The sequence below is a fragment of the Leguminivora glycinivorella genome, chromosome 27 (genome assembly GCF_023078275.1).
Source record: "Leguminivora glycinivorella isolate SPB_JAAS2020 chromosome 27, LegGlyc_1.1, whole genome shotgun sequence".
Classification (NCBI taxonomy): domain Eukaryota; kingdom Metazoa; phylum Arthropoda; class Insecta; order Lepidoptera; family Tortricidae; genus Leguminivora; species Leguminivora glycinivorella.
Window position 1 is genome coordinate 2,811,745 of NC_062997.1, and position 17,880 is coordinate 2,829,624.

Here is a 17,880-nt window from a genome sequence, read left to right on the forward strand (position 1 = left end):
CAACGCCCTGGGGCCCGTTTCTCGAAAGGTACAAGACTTGTATTACAAGTGTGTTTCCATGACAACCCATACGATTTGACAGTTCACGCACTTGTAATACAAGGCTTGTACCTTTCGAGAAACGGGTCCTGGGATGGGACGGGATGTCTGAAAATGGTGCCTGACCTATCCCCGTCAAAACTAATGATTTTCTCAATACAGAGGTGCAGACTAAAATGTCAAGTTTCAGTGGTGCTCATCACACAAATAAATGCCCTTACCGGGATTCGAACCCAGGACCGCGGCTTAGCAGGCAGGGTCACTACCCGCTAGGCCAGACCGGTCGTCATAACGTCATATCCCATAGTCGACTACTATACTCACGGGAAGAAAGGGGATGGTTAAATATAAAACACAGTAAACACACTGAAATAATTGTAAAACATAAATAAAATGCATTTTTCACCGTGTAATATTTTTTTATAGCTTAATAGTCAAATTTTGGTTGTGCAAACAAAATCCTTGGCTGATTTAAACATCCTTTGCCTGTAAGTATTGTATAGATTGTATTATTTTTTTTAAAACTAAATTCATCGCTCCCTTGGGAATTAAATAATACATTATTCTTCAGTACACGTAGACGCAAAGAGACCTTTAAACAGCAAATGTGATGAAAATAATGCTGATGTAGATGAAGTTACACTACTGGTCGCAACGCCGCCGGTTGAAGGTTTTGCCTTATAACTGTTTCCTCTGTATTTTTCTCTCAAATGTGATTAACTCAGGAGAAAGTAACTAAGGAGAAAAACATTGTGTGTAACTCAGGAGGCAAGGACATTAAAGACTTGTGTCTATTATTCACTCCTGTCTGCGGCAGTCGTAAATAATAACACGCGTCTTTAATGACCCCCTTACCTCCCTTGTTGCACAATGTACTATAACCCGTCACCACACGGGGGGTTTCTTACCCGTCACAATCTCTAGGAGAACCGTCTCTCTCGCTCGTATCGGCGCGGGGGCGGCGGGACGACTGGCTCAAAATCTGCATAGCCAGGGAACGGATGAACTCGCCTGGACGAAGGCTGCTTTCGCTGTGGCCCTGCAAACACAAAATAATTACTATTAGACTTTATCAGTCTATACGGATATTATATTTGATATTAATATTATTAATGGAAATTAATGAGTAAGTCGTCAGCCACGACAATCGAGCCAACCAATGCGTTTTCAATATTTTCGTTACTGCGCGCGTGCGCGGGAAGCCGGCGGGGATGGCTTTGGGGAATAGACTTTTATAGGACACAGCTACTACACTAAGTCGGTGGCTACAGGTAAGCTATCTGTGCCTAGAATTCATAATTATTCTGGTGACAGATCGCTAAAAAAGCGTATTCCATATCTGCTCAATAGCTTACCTTAAGCCATCCGAAGTGAAAAGCACCCAAACAAATTCAAATCTATGCTAAAAACCATTACCTAAATATATTACAATAATTTATATTATCTATTATTTGTGCCGTTTGTATATCCGAGGTCTTTATAGAGAGTACGTCGTAGACGTCGCATCGGACCGATAGATGGCGCCATCGTTCGTTGTAAGTCGCTCCGGCGTCACACCGCCGCGATGTTGGTAGTCCCGTTTTCCCCACCTGCAACCTAAGGCCCCCCCCGCGCCCCGACTCGCCACCAGCCACCCTCTTTGTTTCGTCGAACGCCGAAGTGACCGGTTGTCGCGTATTCCGTTCGAACATTTTTACAGCATGGTGTCTCGAAATTAATCTTTTAGTTTCTATTTCCTCGTTACTTCTGGTCAAACCAGAGTTATTCGCGTTTTTATTTAAAAAGTGGCTTATAACATTTCGGAATTATGAAATTTTTCAATTTCATCCGTCAATTCTTTCTTCCCTTTTAATTTACGCTCGTTCGTCTTGAATAATGAGATATATTATGCCTCGCTAGCGATCATTATTCGTCTTTCGGGGTTCTCACGATAGAAATGAACGAGCGGTGCTTTATGATTCTACCCACTTTTTTGTAAGAAAGTTCCATGCTGCAAAAATCGTTACCGTTAATCAGTTTTCTTTTTTAAACTATTCGCATTTCCGAGACTAAAGTAGGAAGTGTTATCCGCGTATTAAAAGTTTCGCGCGAGAATATAAGCGGTAACGTAGGTAAGTTGCTCCGCCGGGGACCACGTGCTCCGGGGACCACGTGCTTCGCGACCGCGTGCTGCGCGACCTGCGGGCTGCGGCGGCGGCGGCGGCGGCGGAGGGCGCGGTGAAGGAATACCGCGCTCCAAGGAGGTTTGAATTTCTCGGACGAACGGGTGAGCAGCTTCATATTATTTTAGAAAGAACATGTTCGGTTTCCGATTCGGTGCGTAGGACACGTGTCGGCGCCGAAACTTACTGGTAGCGCTGCGATAGCGCCACTGACGGCAGTGTTGTCCGCAACGTCGGCGCCGCCGAAGTTGCGTAGAAATTGCTTCCTCGTTAACGACCTCTGCGGTGCCGCCGAACAACGTTGTGGCCGCCGCATAGGCGTCGCGTGTGACGCTGTAAGTATGTCTGCTGCTGCCCCGACGCGAGCGCCGCGCCGTTAGTGATCAGTCGTCAATACGCAGGCTACCAGCGCGGCCACCTACGCCGCGAGCCTGCTGAAGCTGTCCACCAATATCGCTGGCCGCCACGCTTATGCTGGCGCCTCGATGGTGATGCAGAGCGTTCGTCTGCCGTGACAACGCCGCGATCCTGCTGAAGCTGTCCACCAGTATCGCTGGCCGCCACGCTTATGCTGGCGCCTCGATGGTGATGCAGAGCGTGCGTCTGCCTTGACAACGCCGCGAGCCTACTGAAGCTGTCCACCAATATCGCTGGCCGCCACGCTTATGCTGGCGCCTCGATGGTGATGCAAAGCGTTCGTCTGCCGTGACAACGCCGCGATCCTGCTGAAGCTGTCCACCAGTATCGCTGGCCGCCACGCTTATGCTGGCGCCTCCATGGTGATGCAGAGCGTGCGTCTGCCTTGACAACGCCGCGAGCCTGCTGAAGCTGTCCACCAATATCGCTGGCCGCCACGCTTATGCTGGCGCCTCGATGGTGATGCAGAGCGTTCGTCTGCCGTGACAACGCCGCGATCCTGCTGAAGCTGTCCACCAGTATCGCTGGCCGCCACGCTTATGCCGGCGCCTCGATGGTGATGCAGCGAGCTCATCTGCCGTGACAACGCCGCGATCCTGCTGAAGCTGTCCACCAGTATCGCTGGCGACCAGTATCGCTGGCCGCCACGCTTATGCTGGCGCCTCGATGGTGATGCAGCGCGCTCATCTGCCGTGACAACGCCGCGATCCTGCTGAAGCTGTCCACCAGTATCGCTGGCCGCCACGCTTATGCTGGCGCCTCGATGGTGATGTAGAGCGTTCATCTGCCGTGACAACGCCGCGACCCTGCCGAAGCTGTCCACCAGTATTGCTGGCCGCCACGCTTATGCTGGCGCCTCAGTGGTGATGCTGCGTCTGTCATGACAACGCCGCAAGCTACTTGAAGTTTTCCACCGGTGTCGTCGGCCGCCACGCTGATGCTGGCGCCTTGATGTCGCCTCGATCGCACGAGGTAAGATTGCAGACGCGGCGACCTTCATCGCGCCACCGAGCGCAATACTGCGGCTGCCGCGAAGGCGTCGCTAATTTTCCTGTCGCGTTTGCCGTGACGACGCCGCGAACTCTGTCGATGCTGTTCACCGATGTAGCTGACTGCCACGCTGGCGCCGGTGCCTCCCGCGCTGACGGCGGCGACCTCGAGAGGGCCACCGAGCACGATACTGCGTGACGCGACAGGGGCATCGAAGACGCCTTTTGAGCTGACGACGGCCATTCTCAATCTCACCGCCGAACGTAACACCGTCTGCTGCAGTGACAAGCTGGTAAGATTGCTGATGTGCTCCCTTGGTGTCGCTGGCCGCCACGCCGACGTCGGCGGCTGCCGTCGCGCCTGATGTCACGCTCACCGCGAACACTGTCTTCCGCTACAATGGTGCCACGACCACGACTATCCAGGCCCCGTCTGCTACGGTATCGTTGCAGACTCTGTTGCTGACCAGGCTGATACTACCCTCCAATGTGACGCCGGGCGCCGCTATCAGCTGACATCCCGTACACTATGGTATCCACTCTTCTCTTTCCAGTTCCGTGAAATACTTTGACAGTATTTACACTCTATTTTGACCAAGGACTCCTCCGTCGCCGAAGTGAGAACAGATAAATTCTAAAGATGCTACGTCCTAACGTGGCTTGGCCACCCATAGTTGAACGAGGTAAGACGTCAATAACCGGACGAGGAGCCGCACTGCTGCGAGGGTGTCCTGACGATGTTCGCGAGCTATCTAATCGGAGAGGCGCCTCGCGAGACGACCCTGTGGTTCCTGTACATCGCTCATTGTGTAGGTCAAACACATCGTAAAGGTTTGCGGAATTAAAAAAAAAAAAAAAAAAAAAAAAAAAAAAAAAAATCTCAGAATGTCCAGATCTGAATTCGAGCCAGCGTCCTGCATCCTGAGCGTGCGTCTGTTTACCGGGCGGACACCAAAACCGATCGGTAATCTGGCCGCGGGGGTTCCAAGTACACGAAGATTTCCCGGAGGCTTGTGGCGCCCCCTGTCGATTCGAGAGATGAACTTGTTCGCCGAGCCTCTAATAAACAAATTGGGAAAAATAAACCCGCTTCGCCTTAGTGAACTTGAGATTCCAGCTCAAAGCGAAAGGGGCCAGGAACTCAGGAGGACTTCAGTAGTTATCATCTGGCTCGACTATACTGAATTAATAGTGCTTGATTCGATCGTAGAACCTGATTTCATCAATTTCACAACTTTCGTAGTCTACAGAGGAAGGTTGCACCGCTGCACTTTCCAGCATTACCTCGTACAGCTGCCGATAGCTGTAGGCCAATCGCTCCTGTTTTGCTTGCATCTGCAGCCCGATAAGACCTTCAATAATCGTAACATTGTACGAAGTAAAGCTCTTCCGATGGAAAATAATCTTCTACAGGCGGTGGCGCTGGCAACTGAAGTGACATGCAGCCGGATTAAGGTTCGCCTAGCACTATATGCTATGCACAGTTCGGTTGTATGTTATGTTATGATGTACGATGGCAGGACTACATCTCTTCTGTTACGAGTAACTACGACAGTAACTGCTGACTCCAACAGACTGTCGTACGAGGTCAGTATGCACCCCCTGGGAGCCAAGTGACCTTCGGTGACCTCGCCTTCTTCTGCTTCGCCCGTCATCGTACCTCTTCGTCTGCGAGAGCCCTGCATTACGCCGTACAACGGTACGTATTAAGCCTCCGCCACACATAAAGCGCATTCCGCTTCGCTAACGCTACGCTATCAGCGCGCTGAATGCGCGCGCATTCCGCTCGCGTCCCGCGCGCGTTGCGCTCGCAATCCGCGCTCGTTAGTTCCCGCTAGCGCCCACTGGGCGCAACGCCAGCGTTTGTGCGGTGCACCGCCATTATTGCGCTCCGCCTACGCTCTCAAAGCGCGCATGTGTGGCGGTGTTTTAATTCATCCCTTGACCTGCTACCACGACGTGTTCAGCAACCACCAGCGATGCGACACGGACGTCACCTCTCAGTCTACGCTGTCGACCTTCATTGCACGAAGTAGAAATCCGTCGCATCGGGTTTTGGATTAGGTAATGGATTACCCTAAGAGTCAATGACTGACTTGAAGAAATCGACTGATACCTCCGTCCAGTGTAGTAGCAATCGACAGCGCTCGTACTTTTCATCTTCTAGGCTAGTTTTACCGAGCGATCAGTATCCTCAATTGCCCTCACTAAAAAGAGTTCAGAGTTCAGGAGTCTCGCTTGCAACCGCGCTCGCTTGACGCGAAATAGTCTGATCGAAAATACCAGTATTGTAACAAATAGCCCTTGGGCGCGTGAGTGATGACCTTTTTCTGTGTTTGATATGGACGTAAGACGTTGGACTTTAAATAGTCATATCAAAGCTAATATTGATTTTGATAATTTTTACGAAGGGTTGACAAAAGCAGTATCAATTACGTTACCCTGCTACAGTACAGATAGTTACACTACTTTTACAGTTAATTTACATGTACACTTTGTGTCTGAAATTGGGTTTATAACCTGATAAAATAACGTCTCTGTTAATAATAATAGTGTATCTAAAGTTTTTGTATCTTGTTCAAGTCAACCTCGCCTACATCTTTTTTTTGGTTTTGATCTGCGATGATGCTGCGATGTATAATAATGTCATTTCTCTAACTATTCGCTGACTAAAGCGTCATCACGAAAATCTCTAGGCGTTTCTGGCACCGAGATATTCGCGGATCGAAGGCGATTTCGACTGATACATCTGTCAAATCGGTTCAACAACTGATTCTCTTATTCTTCTATGCTATGCCAATAGGGCTACCAAAGGCTTGCGCGCCAGCTGACTCGCCACCAGGAGATAATAAACAGGTCTCTATAAAGACCTCGGATATACAAACGGCACAAATAATATAAAAATTTTACCTTCCAATAAAATTATTATTATTTTGCCTGGTATATCCGAGGTCTGAGTGATGCCTTCCTGGTAGGCTTAATATACCGTCGGCACTTCTCCTCAACAATGAGGGTGGCTGGTGGCGAGTCGGGGCGCGGGGGGGGCCTTAGGTTGCAGGTGGGGAAAACGGGACTACCAACATCGCGGCGGTGTGACGCCGGAGCGACTTACAACGAACGATGGCGCCATCTATCGGTCCGATGCGACGTCTACGACGTACTCTCTATAAAGACCTCGGATATACCAGGCAAAATAATAATAATTTTATTGGAAGGTAAAATTTTTATATTATTTAAGAAGTTCAACGATTTTTCTTTAAGTTAATTTAATTATGTTTATGTAATTGAGAGACTGTTGATCCCACAGACAAACTCGTTCTGTTCCAGAGTTTTGTGGGACTATATGTTAGATATAAGTTTGTCACTGTATTTAAATAACAATAAATAATAATAATAATAAATGTAGGGTTTTAAAGATCTATGCACGACCCTGTAAATGACGAATAACAGTTCGGAGGTAGAAAATAGTACCTTACTTACTTGTAAGAAATGCCTGGCCAGCAGCCTTCTGTTGAGCGCCCTCTGTTGGCGAGCCTGCGGACCTTGCCCGGGGTCGCTTAACTCCTGACATAGAGCAGTTTTGCCACTACCCGCGTCACCTGAAATAAATAATTAATTAGGTAAATATTGAACTGTTATTAAAGCTTGTATACTCCATTTTTGTGCCGCCATGCGACGCAAAAACGACGGGGTGTTATAAGTTTGACGTGTCTGCCTGTCTGTTTTTGTGTGTGTCTGTCTGCGGCATCGTAACTCCCGAACGGATGAACCGATTTATATTTACTTTTTTTTTTTGATAGCTGAATTTGTCGGGAGTGTTCTTAGCCATGTTTATGAAAATCGGTCCACTAAGTCAGGGGATTTTTCAAAATTTTAATTTTGTGGTTAGATTATAATATAAACAAATAAAGTCCTGTAAGGGCCACTTGCACCAACGAAAATGAAGGTTTAACCCGAGGGTTAACCCACCATTTTATATGGAATTTGACAGATGACAGCCCACTAACCCTGAGTTAAGTGGTTGGTGCAAGTGGGCCTTAGTCAACCAGTCGTTTTTGCGTCGGGGGTTAACTAAATGAGAGCAACGAGTTCATGAGCTGGGCTGGAAAGCCCCTATTATTGATTTATAGTATTTATATACCTAATATAAGCGCCCCGCAGGCTTTGCTAGCGGGCCGCTGCTCCAAGCAGTGCGCGATCTTCTGAAACGCCCACTCCCGGCAGAAGAATCTCCGCTTGTCCGCGGAGATGGTCTCCGAGACGCGATGCGCTGATGACGACTTGCGTACCGGCCGGGACGAGGGCGGGGTTAGGGGGGTACCTAAAAAAAAAAACATTCACGCCTGTTCCCAAAAGGGTTAGACAGCGGACATACGAATAGTCAGGTTTCAGTGCCCTTTAGGAATGCAAAATTATTCTACTTAAACTATGCAAACATGCATTTTTCTGGTGTTAACAAGCCCTTTCCTTAATTTGCCACCTACAAACATGGACTAAAACTAAATGCACGTTGTATAAAACCAGCGTGACTCAGGGGACCGTAACCATGGCAATAACAGGCAAGAAAATTGATTCACTCAAATGCAACATGAAGGGTACTCCAGTATATTACCGTCTTGGTTACATACCATCAAACTCCAAATCTCTATCCCTATCCCTGTCCTTGTCTCTCTCGCGTCGGTGCTCCCTCGGTTCTCTCTCTCTTTCACGCTCTAGGAAACCTGTGGAACAAAAACGCGTAATTATAGAACAAAACGAGACTATATTTGGCCCGACGTTTTGAACACCACATTATGTTCATGGTCACGAGAAAAATTATGAGTGCTAATCGTGTTAGTTTAAATCAAAAACGCATAAATATTACAATCTACTAAAATAATGTAAATGTAAGTATTAAGTAATAAATGATTCTATTCTATGAAGTTTGCATATCGGTACTATAAATTACTTACCAAATTGCTCACTAGATGTCGCTTTTTAAAGTTTAAACTGGATCTAGTTTTGTCTGGGTCTGCCTAAAACGTTATATACGATTCATACACGTGACAACTTCTCTTTCGCACACTTCAGCAGTTTTTAAGCGTAAGCGAAATGATCTGGGCAAACTTTCTCGCTTGCCGCAATAACGACAGTATACAGATGAGACAGCGCCATCTACCATGATATTGGGTAGACTTTATCAATGGCACTTACCATCAAACTCATCCCTCTCCTGTCCCTGTCCTTGTCTCTCTCGCGCGATGCTCCCTCTCCCGTTCTCTGTCTCTTTCCCTCTCGAAGCCTCTGTGCCGTTCGGTAGGCGTTCTGTCGTGCCCGCGGTCCCGAGGTATGGCGTTCTCGTTTAGCGGTAATGATCTGTAAACAAATAATTAAGTAAATTATTTATAATATACTTATTGTCACTTGTCTTCTTGTAAATTGAAATATTAGTAATATAATAACCAGAGGGTAATAATGGGTTAAATTGTGGCGTAGGCGAGAGGCTGGCAACCTGTCACTGCAATGTCAGTTTCGTTTTCTTTCAACCCCTTATTTGCCAAGAGTGGCACTGAAGCTTTAGTAGTTTCATGTGTTCTGCCTACCCCTTTATGGGATACAGGCGTGATTGTATGTATGTATGTATGTAATAACCAGAGATCGGACGGATTTGCGACATTCTTAGTGACTTACGTCATTTTAATGACTTTTAGTATGAGATGACGCACAAAAATCCGATCTCTAATCATAACATAACTATGTTTTTAGTCTTTCCACTGGTACTATGTGTAAACTGATAAATGATAATTAATCAATAAGTTTTCGTATGTCGCGACATTAGCGACATCTAGTGACAAGTAGCAGAACTGTTATTATTGTATAATTTATTCTCTCCGGTCGACCCGTCGACCGGGATGTGGGTTACATTGTGGCACAGTATAATGAAGAGTACTATCGTACAGTATGGCCACTCCAGCTCCTCGCTGAAAGTGCCGCCCACCAATTCTCGGTTACCTCACTGTTACCGCCTGTCAAGAACGCGAACAGTCGACCTGTCTTATCCCACTCATACAAGCATAGTACGCGTTCGCCTACACGAGCTTAGACTGTATGCGTAGGAACGCGCCTCTTTCATATTTATGACGACCGGTCTGGCTCAGTCGGTAGTGACCCTGCCTGCTAAGCCTCGGTCCTTTTATTTCAATCCCGGTAAGGGCATTTATTTCGTGTGATGAGCACAGATATTTTCCGAGGTGTTCCTGAGTCATGAATGTTTTCTATGTATATAAGTATGTATTTATATATTTAAGTATGTATATCGTCGCTTAGCACTCATAGTACAAGCTTTGCTTAGTTTGGGGCTTTGATCTGTGTAAGGCGTCCCCAATATTTATTTATTTATTTTATTTAAATATTAGACCGCCATTATCCGAGGTTTACGTGCCTTCGTTGTCAAGAATGGTACCGAATCTTGAGCAGTTTCATGTGCTCTGCCTACCCCTTTGAGGAATACAGGCGTGAGTTATATGTATATTTACCTCAAATTGACTCTGTGTTCGGCTTGCCTCACCGCGGAATGCCTGTGTTGCTGCTGCCGTATGCTCACTTGGTTTTGCCTCAAATAAGCCTCAACCTGGGAAATACAATGCATAATATATATTATATAACCACAACACAATACAAACTTTAAACTTTGAAAAAAAAAACAGACATAGTGTTAAGGAACCCTAATCTCACGGGCATCCGAGGGGAATGCACCGCGCGCGGGACGCAGCCATCTAATTTGCATGTCACTCTTCGCCGTTCGCTGTCAACCGCGCGCTCATACTTTTTCTTAATCTCAAAATGGTGTAATTAAGTAATAAGTTAATTATATCAACCTGCATGTATTGAAGAAATCTAAGTAAAAATTATTCAAAGTTCATCTGCCTACGTTATTTATACATCGTCAAATCACCACCAGTATCCTGCATTCAAAACCAAAAAGCAATTGACGCCAAAGTCTACACATAGTGGACCGATTTTCATCAAACATGACTACCAAACACATACGTACATATGACTAAGAACACTCCCGACTAACTCAGCTTTCAGACAAAAAAAACTAAATCTAAATCGGTTCATCCGTTCGGGAGCTACTATGCCACAGACAGACACACACACAGACAGACACACACACACACACAGACAGACAGACACACACACAGACAGACACGACAAACTTATACCACCCCGTCGTTTTTGCGTGCTCCCGAACGGATGAACCGATTTAGATTTGGTTTTTTTTGTCTGAAAGCTGAGTTAGTCGGGAGTGTTCTTAGCCATGTTTCATGAAAATCGGTCTACTATGTCACGGTCGGGGGTTTTTTCAAAATTTTAATTTTGTGGTTGGGTTATATTTAACCCCCGACGCAAAAACGACGGGGTGTTGTAAGTTTGACGTGTCTGTCCGTCTGTCTGTTTGTCTGTCTGTGTGTGTGTCTGTCTGTGGCATCGTAGCTCCCGAACGGATGAGCCGATTTTGATTTTGTTTTTTTTTAGGGTTCCGTACCTCAAAGAGGAAAAACGGAACCCTTATAGGATCACTCGCGTGTCTGTCTGTCCCTCTGTCACAGCCGATTTCTCCGAAACTACTGGACCGATTTACTTGAAATTTGGCACACGTATGTAAACCTGTGGCCCAAAGACGGACATGTAATTTAATTAAATGAAATTTAATCACAGGGGTCACTTTTGGGGGGTAAAATTGAAAATTAAAAATCAAAGTTATTAAAACTATATTGTGTTACATATCAAATGAAAGAGCATTTTACCAGCATCTGAAATATATTTTTTTTATATTTTTTGTTTTGGTAATTTAGAAGTAATTCAAGAAAATAAGCAAAAAATGACCATTCCCCCCCCCCTTATCTCCGAAACTACTTAGCGTAAAATTTTCAAAAAAATACACGAGATAGCCCTCTCCCTGTAGATTACAGGAAAACCTATTAGAAATCTACAGTCAAGCGTAAGTCGGACTTAAGAGAAAAAAACTCAGATTACGAATTTCACTCACTGCCGCTGCAAGTAGTTACTAAACGTCTTAAAATTGTGTAAGCGAGTTGGACAGGTATAAAGAAATTCATTTCTGTCTTTTTCCTTTTAGAACTTGTTCAAATTTTTTTTCATTTGTACAAAATGACTTAAGTTCCTACTAAAAAGGAGGCGCTTAAGACTGTTTATAAATTGACTGAGCAAAATTTTATTCAAATCGGACCAAAAAAAGGTGTCTGTTGACGAAAACATAGAATTTGTGCCACCGAAAGCCCAAATCTGAAGTCCATTTTGCTCTATCTCTTATCGTTTCCGAGATATATACGTAAAGTCTTGAAAGTGCGAAACGTTAACTTTGCCATCATAGTCGTTCAGGCGCTCATGAGTTCTTTGTATGGAAAAGTCAAAAACTGACTCGCACTTGACCAGTGTTCATAGAACGTTGTGGTTTTTTTTTATTAGCAAAAATGACTTAAGCGCCTTCAGAAGTGCAGGTGCTTAAGACCGTTTGTAAGTTAAAGTTAGCTGTGATGGCTCAACGAAGAAAGAAGATTTCAATATCCTACTTATACATATTTCATTAATTTAACTATACAGTTTTTATTACTCAAGCCACAGATCAAATAATACTAGTACAGATACCTAACCCCATACTAAAAATGGGCGCCGTCCTAAGTATTCTAGACCTGTGTACTAAATTTAATCCACACTCAAAGAGCTAGATGGCGCCAGTAGCCACGCGTGGCCAACAAAACTCTTATCAGTATGCTACGTCGAAATAGTCATCAAACTGCAACATCTTGCGACATCTGTTTTAGCTTTCACGCACTAAACATACAACGTCATGTGCACGTTTAAAGTCAGACATTACTAGATGGCGTTGTAGACATAGCCTACCAGTGGATTGAATGCCGCGCGGTTTGTATGTGTGCGTGCAGGTGGTGCGCAATGTACTTACGTACGCGCTGGGTCCGCTCATCAGTGTGCGTAGTCGAATGCACACGTGCTCACGATAATATTTGTTTCGTTGTATCTATCTACCTCTAATTATAGCTCTTGCGTACTTGCGCGACAGAGCTAGACTACATTTCTGTCGGCATATGGTGTCGACAATTGCCATTCGGCTACGCCGGCTGCTGAGTAAAATATAGCACGCACCTATTATTATTGGTTTTATTTTCAAGAAGGACGGTTATCAAGTCGTCTGTATGTTTTTTTTTATTTTTTTTTAATGTTTGTTCCCCGATATCTCCGTCGCTTCTGGACCGATTTTGAAAAATTTTTTTTATTGAATGTATATGCATACAGATTGGTCCCATTTTTCTCAGAACCCAGTTCTGAAGATGGGATCCTGGAGAAATCGAGGGAACTCCTCGAATCTGAAAGGCATACATATGCTGATTTTTGTGTTTTTAAAGGAACAGCATGCATTTAGGTACGGAAAAGTGACATTTGGTGCAGTGGAACTGCTGATGATGGCCAGAACGGAACTCTTCAAATCTGAACGGCACGCTTATAGTGACTTTGGTATTTTTATAAGAACAGCATGCACTTTCGTCCAGAACAGTGACATTTGGTGCAGTGGAATTGCTGATGATGGCCAGAACCTAAACTCCTCAAATCTGAACGGCACGCTTATAGTGACTTTGCCATTTTTAGGGTTCCGTAGTCAACTAGGAACCCTTATAGTTTCGCCATGTCTGTCTGTCCGTCCGTCTGTCCGTCCGCGGATAATCTCAGTAACCGTTAGCACTAGAAAGCTGAAATTTGGTACCAATATGTATATCAATCACGCCAACAAAGTGCAAAAATGAAAAATGGAAAAAAATGTTTTATAAGGGTACCCCCCCCCCCCTACATGTAAAGTGGGGGCTGATATTTTTTTTCCCAACCCCAACGTGTGATATATTGTTGGATAGGTATTTAAAAATGAATAAGGGTTCACTAAGATCGTTTTTTGATAATATTAATATTTTCGGAAATAATCGCACCTAAAGGAAAAACTTTTGAACCATATGTTTAAAAAATATGAAAAAAATCACAAAAGTAGAACTTTATAAAGACTTTCTAGGAAAATTATTTTGATTTTGATAGGTTCAGTAGTTTTTGAGAAAAATACGGAAAACTACGGAACCCTACACTGAGCGTGGCCCGACACGCTCTTGGCCGGTTTTTTGTCTGAAAGCTGAGTAAGTCGCCAGTGTTCTTAGTCGTTTTTGCGTCGGGGGTTAAAAACAGGACTTACTTTTCCATCATTCGTATCCGCTCTCTGCGTCTTCCTCCTCTCCCCCCTATCTCTCTCCCTCTCCCCCTATCCCTCTCCCCCTCCGTTCCTTCTTCTCCTTATCCATTTTCACCTCCAGCGGGGCGTTGAGGTGTTGAAAGTTGCCCCCGTGGTTGTAGTTGAGGGGGTCAAAATCGGTTCGGGATAAGTTTTGGGGGCGCTCGCGGGTGCCTACTGGTTTCGGTTTTCTGTATTGTGATTTTGGTACTACCTGAAATGGAAAATTTCCGCACTTGTATTGCAATGTACTATTAACTATAAACCTAGTTAATGACTAACACGGTATTTAACTAAAATTCCCAAATAAACGCTACTCACAGAGAACCTCCTATAGAGTGCCAATATTGTAAATTTTGTACGCGCTACAAATCACCAGTGCTTGGGGCGCGAAGAGCCGGAGGGGAATGTGTTTAGCGTGCTGCGATTGGTCGTTTCAAGGACGGCAGGCAGTCGCGCCAGATGAAAAGGGAGTCGCGTAAGTAGCCAGTGTAAGTTGACCTATGCCGGTTCTGAATAAATTATAAATATGACTTATTTGTGGAATGTAATACCGTCTGTTTTTAAATTTGATCTTCTTGTTACCTTTCCACACTACAGGTAGACATCTTTAAGGCATCAAAATACCCTTTTTCAATTTTATTATTGCGAAAAACACGAGCTGCTTTCGGGTCGGTTACTTGGTCGCTACTGATCGGGCACGGCGAGTGCCCGCGCTTATATCATGGCAAATACAAGTAAGGCTGGTAACCGCGAGTCGTCTTGTAATGGATGTCTATAGGGGTTGGTCTGTGACGCTACTACAACGTCCCAAAAAAACATAGAGGAATAAGTAAGGGAAGAATTGGAACTCCATACATCAGTAAATGAGGGGTTATTTGTATAGGCATAGTTATGTGAACTCTAGCGACAATCACGCGTCAAATAGCTTGAATTATAAGTACCACTACTCGATACTAGGTGGCAGCAGTGTGTCGTCGGCCAAAAATGTAATATTAGAACAGTTTACAACTTATATTACAAGCAGAAGGAATTGAAAACAGAATACTGATTAATACTATTGCAATATTAGCTACAAATCGGTGAGCGTTAGACTCTTCGTTCGTCGCGACATCTATTGACAACTAGCAGTACTGATAATTTACGCTAGTTGACGCGTGATTGTCGCTAGATGTCACTGAACTATGCTGATACAAATAACCCGCATTTACTGATGTATGGAGTTACAACTCTTTCCTTACTTACTCCTCTATCTTCGTGCGCAGATGAAAACTTGACTTCCATACCTTAATCGGTGACGGACATTTTTTTTTCTCGCTCGCTAAACTGTTCAGAACACTAACCCCCTTATTCATAAACGTTCACTAAAGTTATCAAACCGATAAAGTTTGTTTGTCCCTTTCTATCACACCAATACGTCGGAAAAGGACAAACGAACTTTATCGGCTTGGAACATACATACATACATATAATCACGCCTGTATCCCATAAAGGGGTAGGCAGAGCACATGAACTACTAAGTCTCAGTGCCACTCTTGGCAAAAAGGGGTTGAAAGAAATCCAAATTGTGACATTGCAGTGACAGGTTGCCAGCCTCTCGCCTACGCCACAATTTAACCCATATCCCACAGTCGACTTCTACGACACCCACGGGATGAAAGGGGGGTGGTGAAATTCTTAACCCGTCACCACACGGGGAACTTTAGTGAACGTTTATGAATAGGGGGTAAGTGAAAATGCAGCTTCGGAGAAGTGCGTTACGGCTCAGCCACGACATTGGTCTAAGCGCGGCAGCGGTGAGCGGCAGCCATACGTGCGAATGAAAAGTCCCATCGCTGTGTCTCGCTCCAATGTATGGCCGCCGCTCACCGCTGCCGCGCTTAGACCAATGTCGTGGCTGGGCCGTTAACGAGCGAAAGCTACACGAGGCCGTACAGTAATACCGAGGAATACCGATTCATCATCCTCCTTGCGTTATCCCGGCATTTGCCACGGCTCATGGGGGCCTGGGGTCCGCTTTGACAACTAATCCCAAGATTTGGCGTAGGCACTAGTTTTTACGAAAGCGACTGCCATCTGACCTTCCAACGCGAAGGGTAACTAGGCCTTATTGGAACTAGTCCGGTTTCCTCACGATGTTTTCCTTCACCGAAAAGCGACTGGCAAATATCAAATGACATTTCGCACATAAGTACAGAAAAACTCATTGGTACGAGCCGGGTTCGAACCCGCGACCTCCGGATCGAAAGTCGCACGCTGTTACCGCTAGGCCACCAGCGCTTCAGGAAGGCAATACCGATTATTATAGAAATAGTTATTTTTTATACATTTTAACGCCGAGTGTGGAATTGAAAAACGAGCAAGTGAAAGGATTCTAACTATAGTTGAACCACGAACGAAGCGAGTGGTTCGAGAATAGAATCCTGAACTTGCGAGTTTTTTAACACACAAGTAAAATACATTTGCACCCGAGTGTAACACAAAACTTTTCCCCTCACTATAGCGAGGCAACTACAACGCAAAAAACGCGTTTATCACTGCTTCCAGTAGTTCCACAGATGGTAAATCATCTTTATTACTAGATTCACCTACTTTTATCAATTTTAAAGCAGTTAATTTGACTTTATTCAAGGTCAAATTACTTTACCCACTAGTGAATAAAATGCGTTTTTACCCGCTAGTATTAAAGGACAAAACACGTGTTTCCGAGCTAGTGAGGGGAAAAATATCTTACCTGACTATAGATTGGCATGTGATTCGACATCTTACGCTAGCTTTGGTAAATATATCTAGAGGTTTAGCTTTGGTAATTGACAGTATGCTGAAGGAACGACGGGCTGCATATCACAGGGCTATGATGGCTGGTTATCTGAAACAACGAGAAAATGTACGTTCAAACGGGTGTTATCCATACAAATATTATAAATGGGAAAGTGTGTGTGTGTCTGTTTTTAACCCCCGACGCTTAAAACGACGGGGTGTTATAAGTTTGACGTGTCTGTCTGTCTGTGTGTGTGTGTGTGTGTGTGTGTGTGTGTGTGTCTGGGGCACCGTAGCTCCCGAACGGATGAACTGATTTAGATATAGTTTTTTTTTCTGAAAGCTGAGTTAGTCGGGAGTGTTCTTAGCCATGTTTCATGAAAATCGGTTTAATATGTCGCTGTCGGGGTTTTTTTTTTCAAAATTTTAAGGTTATTGATTGACATTCGCTCGATATATTACGTTTTTTCAATAATTCAGTCGCGGTCGGGGTTTTTTTCAAAATGTTAATCGTCAATCGTATTGCGATCTAAAAAATGGCGCTGAGTTTTCAAACTTCTAAAGCAACGTATATAGACTAAGGAACCTTAAGAGGCAGGACGATGGGACATCTCTTCTATTGGGTTGGTAAGAAAGTAATGAGCGAATCATAACCAATATTGTAATTTTTATTTAATTTATTATTTTATTCATTTATCAAAAATATAACGGCCTTCGTTATCTACTACTTGTCTCCATCGTTCTGGTAAAGAATGAATAGTATCGGCGAAGAAGTTCTTAGGTTTAGATTCAAAAAACTCAGCTATGTACTGTCGTAGATGGGCTTGATCATCGAACTTTTTTTCATTCAAGGCGTTGCTTAGCGATCTGAACAATGCGTAATCCGTAGATGCCAAGTCTGGAGAGTACGGTGGATGAGGTATCACTTTCCAACCTAGCTCCAATAGCTTTAGCCGAGTCACTTTTGCAATGTGTGGGCGAGCAACGAGCATTGTCGTGTAAGAAAAAAACTTTAGCATGCTGTGGACGATTCTGACAGATTTTTTGGTTTAAATTTTCAAGCTGATTACAGTATACTGATGCGGTAACAGTCATTCCACTTGGTAGGAGTTCCCAGTGAATAATACCATGAATATCCCACCAAACGGACAGCATAACTTTTTTCGGGTGAGGCTCTGTTTTTGGTGCCTCTATTCCTTTTTCGTTTGGAGCTAGCCACTGA

The 17,880-nt window shown here is 44.6% G+C and overlaps 1 long non-coding RNA gene across 1 annotated transcript; it reads right to left on the minus strand.

Annotated features, from left to right (window-relative positions):
• Positions 1–8,926: 8,926 nt before the first annotated feature.
• On the minus strand, positions 8,927–13,935 carry LOC125240307. The gene is made up of 3 exons (XR_007178601.1): positions 13,863–13,935; positions 10,123–10,217; positions 8,927–8,962 (listed from the first exon to the last, which is right to left on the minus strand). It is a non-coding gene; the product is annotated as an uncharacterized LOC125240307 (long non-coding RNA).
• Between the last annotated feature and the right edge of the window lie 3,945 nt (positions 13,936–17,880).